Here is a 10,795-nt window from a genome sequence, read left to right as displayed (position 1 = left end):
GTGGCTTCACCAGTCTGCATTCCCACCAGCAGTGGAGAAGATTTCCTATTTCTCCACAGCCTCGCCAGCATTTGTTATTGGTTGATTTCTTGATGATAACCATTCTTACTGGGGTGAGATGAAATCTCAATGTTGTTTTAATTTGCATTTCTCAAATGACTAATGATGTTGAACATTTTCTCATGTATTTATTTGCCACTTGTATTTCTTTATCTGAGAACTGACTTTAAAGTGCCAAGCTAAGAGTCCATCTGAACAAACTTCCCTTCCAAACCTGAAGGACTCATTTATGCAAAGGAATGTTAACTTCTTCCCTGGTGACACGTTTTCATCACTCACATTTCTTTTGTTGCTATGAAGTTAGATTTACCTGATAACCTCACTCCTAGGCTATGACCTCATCAACCTTTACTTTCTTTGTTTGGCTGGGTTTAATGAGTGGCATAGCACTCTAGCACTCTGTCAAAGCAAAATGTTTTCTGTGGGATTAATATTTTGACTATTATTTGAAGAGTTGCTGTCATAGATTAGAAGAAATGTGTATACTTTGGGGATTGCAGATCTGTTCAACTAAATAATGCATTTTTTCCCTTATAGTGGCTTAAGATGAATACCCTGATGCTAACTCAATTCCCGCCTTCCATCTATTACCATCAGAACTGGCTTTAGCTTCCTCTCTAATACTATTTAAGTTTACAAAACAACTTTTAAAATATCTTAGATTCATTTCATACAACATGGTATTTTATTTCTCTATGAGAAATCATGTCAGTGAAAACTGGAAAAGAAGAATAAGCTGGAGAAACTGTAGAATTTTCATAAGAGAATGAGAGTTTTTTTAGATTTCTAGCTCTAGAGGCATATTGTTTGTTAAGAAGAAGCAAAAGCAAGCAAGGTCTACCTTATTAAGGATGACATATTTATTAATAAAGGACAATGGTGCTGCTTCAAGGTGTTACCAAATACTAGCTGTTCCTCTTTTTTTGGACTGGTAGACCAAAACCTGGCTCATGTTTTTCTGCTCTCTGTCTAAGGGGAGGTGTTCTGGAAGAAGGACTTTTAACCCAGGAGCTGAACTGATTAAAAAGATCGATGAAAAACTGGTAGACTGTTTAGGGACATAGCAGGTAGACAAAAGTGATACAGTCGTAATGTTAGACAGAAGGTCATTAGGCTACAGACAGGTGGTTGGGGGCCTCTTACAAAGGAAAGAAGATATATTTTTTTCTTAACTTTTTGAATAATTGACTATAGGTAAGACCCTGAAAAAAGTTTTAAACTTTAGCTCAAGGAAAATATAATATCTTGATACTGTGCTGATTAGATTCAGAGCCCATGTAAAATTCAGACGGTTGGTAAAGTGTTGGAAAAACCTCAAGATCTCAAAACAAACTAAATAGAGACATCCACCTAAAAAGTAAACTGGGAGTGACTTAGCTCTGAAGTAAGTAAACACTTGTAGAAGGACAACAACATAGTCAGGGATCATTGTAGGGATGGGGAAAGAGGCAGAATCCCAGGCACTTACCTGCTGCCCATTAAAAACATGATTTGTATTTTCTGCTGGGACAGCTGGGGATTTAGCTATTTTTGCTATAAACTTTAACTCTTCACTAGGGACAATAACTAAAAGTAGAATAAAGTTTTACCTTCATTTTGTGTCCTTTGTTGCTATAAAACTTGGGTCAAATCTCTCTTCAGCTTATAGATATCATTTTAGGGATATAGATATCATTTAGGGAGTTTCTGTGTGAAAATTGGCAAATCAAGGTTAAGTAGCCCAGAATTTACATAATCTCACCCCTTTCAAGATTGAAGATGCCAGAATAAATGATTTCCAGGGATATTCAACTATGCTTGAGATGTCTCCAGCTGTTGTCAATGAACCTGCTTGTCCTGAAGCTGCAGTCACCTGGGAACAAAACCTCTCCCTAGCCATAAAAGATTCCAAAACTATGGCACGTGGACTGAGATTACTTTGACACCAGGACTGTGATAATGATCAACTGAACCCCAGCTCACTGCTAATCCTTAAACGCTGGCCTCCCACTTTTGTGGGTGGGCCAGTCTGAACTTCCATATTAGGGTATTCCGTGAGCTGAGTCCCTTTCCTATATTCCCTGTAATTTTCCAGTTAAGCTATTTTTCTGTAAAGTTATGCTTTAGTTTCAGATCCTACTACTAAAAGCAAGGACTCATGCTAGTAGGACATCACACACAAAAACGTTGTTACCAGAAAACAAAAAAAAGTTGTTACCAGAATACTGTGGCTGCTAAATCAAAGGGGGGAATAGTGCATAAACTATGAAACCAATAAACTAAGAGACAGATTTTTTTCCTGGTTCTATTTTCTTAGCTTCTGACTTGTTCATTTCTGTTAACAAGAATGTGTTTAGGGCTGTGTTAGTGACTTCTCATATTTAATTTCCTCATCTCTTAAGGAGGTATAAGAATTCTATCTACTTCACAGGGCTACCATGAGGACCTGATAGGACAGTGGATATGGAAGTGCTGTGTTAATGATGAAGGTGCTGACATTTCAATAGTCACATAAATTATACAAGTTACATGTGAAAATAGTGGAGCTGAGTATGTAACATATTTCATGGGCACATTTGGGACCAAAATTCTGAAAGGGCTTGTAATATGTGCCAGGGCTTGTTAGGTAGATAGTTAAAAACTAGTGGACCTGAGGGACAGAGTGTGTATATGAGTGTCAGGGACATCAAAAATAGCATGCATTGTTAGTTAAATGAAGAAACAAACAGTTCGTTGTGTAATACATGCATAATCATTTGTTAGGTCTCAAACCCAAAGCCATCACACAGAGCCCAAGGACATTTTAAAGTTGTACATTGCGCACAGTCCTTCTGATACCTGGCCGCTTTGCCATCTTCTTCCAGAACAAGTCACACAGCATTCCTGACTGCCACAGACTAGAGCCCAATGCATTCAACAAAGGAATTGTCCTTTGAAGACCCTTCTGTCTTGGTCTGGGATCTGTTTTAAACTAAGGACTTATCATTTCTAAGTTTCTTACATGAGTAAAGCCCCTGAGGAACCACTGAACATTTATAAAGGATAGGAAGACATTTTGCAATTCCAAAGTAATTTGTAAGTAAAATGTTGATAAGCACCATAGTTCCCTGAACCTCAGGAGTAACTTTTGTTTGTCTAAAAAGTATCCAGATTTCGACATGGTACAAATGCCTTTGTGGTACTGTCCACCTTCTCTCTTGAAAGAGTAACTCTGTATCTACTTGACAGTAAATTCTACCAATACAGTACTTCTGCGTGACTTCCTTATGTGTCTTGACTGAATTCTTTCATCAGAGACATAAAGGACTGAGGACCAAGGACGTGTTGGGCTAGGTTCTTCACTGCATCAGGACCTGGCTTTGCAATGACAGGCTAATCAAAATATACAGAGAATGCTTAAATTAGAAAAAATTTACTATAGTAAAAGAGACATTGCCATTAATCTCTCTCAAAATACCTGACCTTCAGTTCAAACACACTCATACTGTTGCTCTTGCCACCTTCTAAAGCACTTTTGGAAATTCTCTTTCTTGAGTATCATTTGTTATACTCTTGTAGCTGCCTTGATATCCTGAATAGATTAAAAATGTTTCCCTTTCATAGTCATTTTGACTTTGGGGAAGAGCTAGAAGTCACACAGTGCCAGGTCTGGTGGATAAGATGGAGTGAGGACACACTACACTGTTTATGTCATCCTGCCTTTGTGTTAGATGACATTTAGCATCAACGTTCACCATATTTTTGATCATACCTGATAAGGTCACTCACAAAAGACTTCCACAGCTTCTCAGAGAGTGGCAAGAAGATAAGTGCATTTAAAGTGAGGGGAATATTTTGAGGTAGGTGAATGGCAATGTGTCTTTTACTGTAATAGATTTTTTAAAAATATTCACTGTGTATTTTGGTCATCCCTTGTATCTTTCATTCCACAAATCCAGATATCTATATTTGTGACATTGTTTGGTAGCAGATTATGGTTCAGCCTAATTCTATAATAACTATATTTTATCTGAGGATGTTTAAAGAAGGGCTAGCTACTAGAGTCTAGAAAATTCTTCAATATTGGAGAAAATTTTTCCAAGGATTGCATTTGCCAAAGGTAGGCTGTGTGTGTGTGTGTGTGTGTGTATTCTATTTAATATATTTCCTCTAATGTTTGAGTTTTATATAAACACATTTTGCCTAATCACACACATGAATACTTTTCCCTGGTTAGTTTTGCAGCTTGGTTTGGACCTAAGCGTGGGGGTATGCAGATGTCCCTTATTCTGCTTCCACTGTCTAAATTTCATGAACAGAATGAAGTTTGAGGAAATTATGAGAGATTTTTAAGTAGTGCCTCTTATATTCGCCCATACAAACTAGACATACATCCTCACTGTTTAACATCTCCTGTCTTTACCTATAGATGTGATCTGAAGAATGTAGGAAAAAAGCATTCATTGGAACCTTCGTGGTGGTGAGTATTTTGTAGGCAGTTCAGTTGCTTCTGCTTTCATCTCCTCTTGCCCACTTAGACCTCCTAAAAACTAGTGCAAAGTTTTTTATCTTCTTCCTTTTCACTGAACACATACAAAAGTAGCTTTGGGGTCTTTAGGACATGTAGAGCTCTTTTACCACCTGTGAAAGCTGGTGGTCCCTATAAACTTTCTACGGTAAAGAACTTAGTAGTGACATTTGATGTAAAGCACATTATTCTGCTTCCTCAGGGTGGAATGCATGAAAAACACTCTTGGCTAACTTTTTAGAAAGTAAAAGCTGGGTTTCATAATAGTTACATTACTCTTATCACAATTAGAACTGTTTTGATACAAATAAAGGGAAAATCAGTTCTATCAGGATTGCTGACAATTTGCAAATATAAATTATATGGTTTTTATGTTCATGTATTTTTACTATGAATAGGAAAAGATTATGTGTTTTGGGGGTAACTGTTCTTTTATAGGAAGATATATGGTTATTTATATTACAGATAGATCTGCTTTGGAAAACTACATGTGCCACATGAAGAATACATTAGTAGAAATTGACTTCTGTGTTAAATGAGTCTTTAAAAAGTTTCCTCTCCCCATTCCTTCCTAAAGAAAGCAAACAGCTTGGTAATGAACACAGTAGGAAGAAATTAAAGTTGTACATAAACTGTGCTCTCAGTGAATTGTTTATTTTGTTACTTAAATTCTTTGTGATATTTAAAATGTAGGAGAGGGGGAAGAATGGTTACTGCTTTTTCCTTGAAATGAACTGGGCTTTTAGAATCTTTCTCTGATTTCTTTCCTCATTATTCTAGTTTTCCTGAGCTTTTCATGGCTTGTGAAAGTGCTACTCTGAAAAGCTCAAATGACATCTCTGCAGAAGCAACCAGTCGACTTTTTCAGTGACTCCCCATAGGAAGTGCAGTGTTTAATGTTCTGATGTGGCATAATGCCTTTACTGAGGTAAATGTAGACAGTGGTGTCTTGGGTTTAGGCAGTTGACTTTTTAACTCATCACTTTTACTTACAGAAAGAATCTCAGACATGCACTTAAAAGAAAAAAGAAAAGAGAGACTTTATGGAGATCTTACCCGTTACAGTGAAACATGACAGTGCACTATAAGATGCATCAACATTAAGTCAGAGTACAGCTCAGCATCACAACATTATTCCATCTCTCCATCAAGGGGCTTTCTTGAGAAATATGAAAAAAATTATTGTACTTAAAAGTTAGAACCCTTCAGCATAAATTACAGAACCCCTCAGGAATGAAATAGGTAGTCACAGTTATAGACTGGATTGCATGAAAAGTTTATATCATAATCATATATTTGAGTATGTACGGCTCACAAACAGCAATTCCTCATTGTAGAATTGCGTAAAGAAAATGTTTTCAGTGTCTCTGTATCAAAACTTTCACCATTTCTGGATAAGTTTGGGTATATTTGTGTATGTCTGTGCTACTAACCAAAATCTGCCATCCTGTTTTGGAAAGGGGTATACATTAGTGGTTTTGTGTGCTGTGAGGTGATACAGTCTCTGACTGGAAGTCATTTACTGCACAGGTTCCATCCATCACTATTTCCTCCCAGGCAGTCATTAGGTGAGTAGAAACTCCATCTCTCAGTGTAATCATCAACTCATCAACCTACTCAAAGCCACCCACCTATGGAGGCAACCAATTAATTATCAGCAGAGCCAAGAGCTGTCCAAATACTAGATTTCCTGGGTTTTGTGTTATGTTCTCAATTCCATCCTCTACTGCAGGCCTTGCCTGCTCCTGGCACTCCTTTTTTCCAACTTAACATCTTAAAATAGAATGTGTCTTCAAATCAGTGTGCACATATTTAATGTGCTCAGATATCCCTCCTCTACATCTCAAAGAAACTGTTAATAAACTCATAGTGTGTACAGAATTGAGGAATTATGGCATTATTTAGACAGTGCTGGAAGGAGGAAAATGAAGAATGTTTAATCTTTACTGAGATTTCTTAGGACAGGTGGTCAATCGCTTGTTTAATTTTGATTATTTAATTTAATTTCCTATGAATTCTTTCTTCTTCAGTTCCTCAAAAACTATGGAAATCCTGGGCCTAAAGATTCAGCTCTTAACGGTGTTTGCTCAAACTATTGTCAGGTTTTTTTCATTCCTTTCCCACCACTCTTTTACACTGTTTTTTTCTTTCCAACAACCAAACCATGGGAGGGAGTACTGCCTGGCAAATGGGGCTCATTAATTATAAGAACTGTAGGGTTGATGTGGTCTAGGGAAAGTATACCTCACATAAGGTAGCTTATGTGAGGATTAGGAACAATATCAAGTTTTATATCGGGGGAGGTATGACGCGCGCGTGTGTGTGTGTGTGTGTGTGTGTGTGTAATAGAGCAAGAAAAGGAATAGAAAGCTTGAATTACACAGTTAAGAATTGGCTTTGTAAAACCTGACCAGTCCTGTCGTAAAACCTGCTCTTGTCTTCCATGTACATGTTGACCTTTTAGCTGTAAATTCCCTTGCTTGGGTCATGAATAAAGGCATTCACACTTTAGAAATCCTTTTGCCAGAGTTCATGCTCAATTCTTCTCTGCTTTTAATTCTCATTGTAATCAATTTTTTAAGTCGAAGGTATCCTGTGTTTCCTTCCATAGCCTCTAAGAGTAGGAAGTAAATTCTTACTGATCCTTTCACACATACTGAGGATCTAGTAAAGTTTTATTTTTAATGCTCAAGGAGTCAGGAAGTTTGACCTACTTTACTTTTCCTCCAGTTTTTTTCTTTTACTCAAGGTAATGAAACTACTGCCCAGTCTGTGGGCGGTTTCACTGATTATAGTCAGACAAGAATGATCAAGTTTGATTTTTGAGAATTGTTTTACGTGATCACTAATTTCTCATGAGACATTTATAATTGCATTAAGTTTGTGCTTGTTCATCAAAAAAAGTATTTAAAATACACAGTAATATTCTCCTTTGACAAGAAGTTTCAAATAATTGCTACTTAATGTTTTCTCCTACTACTTTGCCTTAGCGCAGAACTTTGGGAAGGTAGGACAATCTGTAGTTTTTGCCTGGTCCATAAGATTAAACTATAGGAAGAATATGGGATACAGATAAGTTTGTGATCTAAAATTAAGATTTAAATTTTCTATTTAAAATTGATTTGTCTTGAGTATCAAAAATGTTTAATCAAAGAATGGATTGCAAAGCCAGATATAATTGAGTTTGTATTTTAGCCCTGCCACTTGCTATCTGTGCAACCCTGAGCAAGTGACTTAAATTCCTTCAGTCTCAGTTTATCATCTATAAACTAAAGGTGATTACAGACTATGTCACAGGGTGATTGTCAGAGTAGAGAAAATATACATGGAAGTCCTAGCATAGTGTTTGACAGATGGTTAGTCTTATGCTTGAAAAATAGCTGGTGCTCATTAAATGTTAGTTTCCTTTCTCTCCTTTGAGGAGTGTACAGTTTAGGGGGAGCTGCTGCCATAAATGCTAGTGGTAGAAATAGCCAGAATAGTACACATAATAGTTTTACTATCAGCGATGATGGTGTTGCATCAGCTGCCACACAGTAACACAAGCAATAACACCAGAAGTAATGGTATGGAGTGTTTATTTCACCATTGACATTTACTTTGTCATTTAATCTTTACAGGAATTCCATGAAAAGCTTTTGTTTCTCTACTGTACAAAGAGACAAACAGTAGTGTACCAGGCTGAGCTCCTGCTGGCCCTCAGGAGAGCAGAACTGCACATGTTTCCTTACCTCCTTGTGACTGGAGGTGGTATATTTACACCCGTAGGTATTGACAGTGCTCCCTACCTAGTAGAATGATGAGCTGGGATTGTTTCTCAGGAGTGACTTCAAGGCATGTGCTCAGCACATGACTGACTGAAGCACAGGTCTGTTGTGATAAGGGTCACAGGCCTCTAACACAAAATTCTTGGTCAGGTCAGAAGAGGGAGTCATGGTTTATGATAGAGTGTGTTCTGAGTGGTAGGAGGACATTCCACTTGAAAGAAAAATGCAGATATAGAGGTGCAGATGCCAGATATCAAGGGTCTGTTTGGAAGGAGAATAATTTCCTTAGAGAACAGGATCTATATAGGTCAGCAGTGAGACACAAGGCAGGTAATATGGGCAAAAACTATTAGCTAGAAGCTTTGGATATTGGATTGAAATGCTTGGAACATTCCTAGTAGTCCACAGTTAGCAGCTGAAAGTTTTTGAGCATGCCAAAGTCAGTGATCAAATCTCTGTAAAATAGGGATATTGGAGAGGAGGTGAGAAAATCAGATGAGAGTCCAGGAAAAGCTGTTAAGGATAACTTCACCACGGGTTCAGAGAAGGGAAGAATTGGTGGGATGTTTGAAACATGGAGGAGGGAGAACTCCTGGGCTCACCACTTGACTGGTTATGAAGGATAATGGGTATGGGAAGGATGAAACAGTTATAACTTAAAAGTTCTGTGCTTGAGCTGTGGCAGGAAGTTGGGAGGAGGCCTAGTTAGAGGCAAGGTGATAAATTTGGATTTAGATTTAGGGATAAAAATTCATAGTTTTGTGCCTGAATATTTAAAGAGGTAAGAATTTTCCCTGTCTTTCTAGTGTACAATTCCCTTTGGCATAACGAATGTGAGTTCCTCTCACCTATGTCTTATTGAGACACTGCCATGAATCTAGCTCACTGATCTGGCTGTACCTGTGCTGTACCTGCACTTAGTGGCTTCCCTGTGGTTAACTGGGTGAAGTTCACCCTCAGCTTCAGGTTATTTGGGGATTTTTTTGTTTATCAGTTCTCCATTGCTATTCCTTTTACAAATCCTCACTCATGGAAAGCAGTGGATGTTTTAGCTTTCATTCTTCTCATGGGTCTGTTCAAGGAGAAGGGAAGTTTGCTTACTTCTTAGCAAAACAAAATAAATATCTCTTTGATATTTATTATTCATCTTATTGTAGGAAAAGAAAACCTGTCTTCTTAGTACATGTTTCCTGGGGGCAAAAATCTCTGTTTTGGATGCTGGTGCATAATTTGGAGGCAGGACACTTGTTTAAGATCACTTCTAGCTGTGCCATTTGATGTGTAACACTGGTCAGTTTGCTTGACTGTTTCGAGCCTCAGATAGGAAGATAATAATCTTATTAATGGGTTGTCACACATTATCCTAACCTAATAGTATAAGTTGTTTTTTTTTTTAAAATATCCTACTTCGGATATGTCTCTTTTTTTTATCTGCTCAAAGCAGTTTTACATTTTCTGTCATGGCACTCCATTATTCTGTATTGTAATTGTTTGTCTCTCCTTATCTTGTAAACTCTTGAATACATGGATAACGCCTTTTATCCATACATTGTTGACACCTAGCACAATATTGGCACATGTCAGGTTCTTGATAAATATTATCTGAGTGCCAGTGTAGTTTTAACTATAAAAAGGTATTTAACAGTTCGATACTTGTAATCTTTCTGCCTTTAAACTTTTACCTTGATTTAATTTTCATTTTTCATTATTGATTTTAACAGCTATTCTTATCAGAACACATTAATGAACATGGTTGGAGGTGTGGATAACCAATGGTAGTACAGTGTCGGCAAGAGTAAAGAAAACTATGTTTTTACAAATGTTTTGTTCTTGAATCTAAAAGGTAACAAACCCTAAATGGCAGAAGTGTAATATAAAGCTAAAGAACCCTTTATAGAAATGTTTGTGAATCTCATGAGAGAATTGGGTTTTAAAAAATTATAATGGCCCCAAATTATGTGATTTTTATTCATTGTTTAGTTAAAGAGATTTGACCATCAATTTCTAGTAATTTAGATTTTTCTGTCTTTAATTTGCTGGGGATGGGGAAGTGAGCTGAGATTTGTTTTTCTTTTTTTCTTTTTTTTTTTTTTTTGTCTCTTGAGATAGGGTCTCCCTAGTTCAGGCTAGCCTTGAACACACTATGTAGCCCAGACTGGCCTGGAATTTGCAGTGATCCTCCTGCCTCGGCCTCTTAAATGCTGGAATTACAGGCATATACCACCATGCCTAGCTGAGACCTTTGTTTTTCCCAATTTTTTTCTAGATCAACCTTCACCTGTTCTTTAGTATTTCCCTCTTTCTTAAATCTTTTCTTCTTCACTAATTCAGTTCTCAGCATATGACTATATTTATGGCTCCTCTTAAAAATTTTTAATTCTACCATCACACTTCAGTGAGCATTTGGCTACATATGGAAGTCTGTGATGGAAGTCTTATGTATACAAGTCCATTGTCTTTTTATTTTTATTTTTTTTATTTT

The 10,795-nt window shown here is 37.1% G+C and overlaps 1 protein-coding gene and 1 long non-coding RNA gene across 2 annotated transcripts in view; one reads left to right on the top strand and one right to left on the bottom strand.

Moving 5' to 3' along the window:
- The window catches only part of Cdh20 (cadherin 20, type 2), a 202,265-nt gene that overhangs the window by 50,336 nt on the left and 141,134 nt on the right, over positions 1-10,795 (bottom strand). The window lies entirely within an intron of this gene.
- Positions 1-10,795, top strand: part of LOC102017828 — a 41,963-nt gene that overhangs the window by 9,755 nt on the left and 21,413 nt on the right. The window contains exon 2 of the long non-coding RNA XR_259092.1: positions 4,448-4,498. This is a non-coding gene — a long non-coding RNA (uncharacterized LOC102017828). The remainder of the gene's footprint in view (positions 1-4,447; positions 4,499-10,795) is intronic.

Source organism: Chinchilla lanigera, unplaced genomic scaffold (assembly GCF_000276665.1).
Source record: "Chinchilla lanigera isolate Chin_1 unplaced genomic scaffold, ChiLan1.0 scaffold00001, whole genome shotgun sequence".
NCBI classification, from domain to species: Eukaryota; Metazoa; Chordata; class Mammalia; order Rodentia; family Chinchillidae; genus Chinchilla; species Chinchilla lanigera.
Note: the sequence above shows the minus strand (reverse complement) of the source record. Positions and strands in the feature narration are given on the sequence as shown.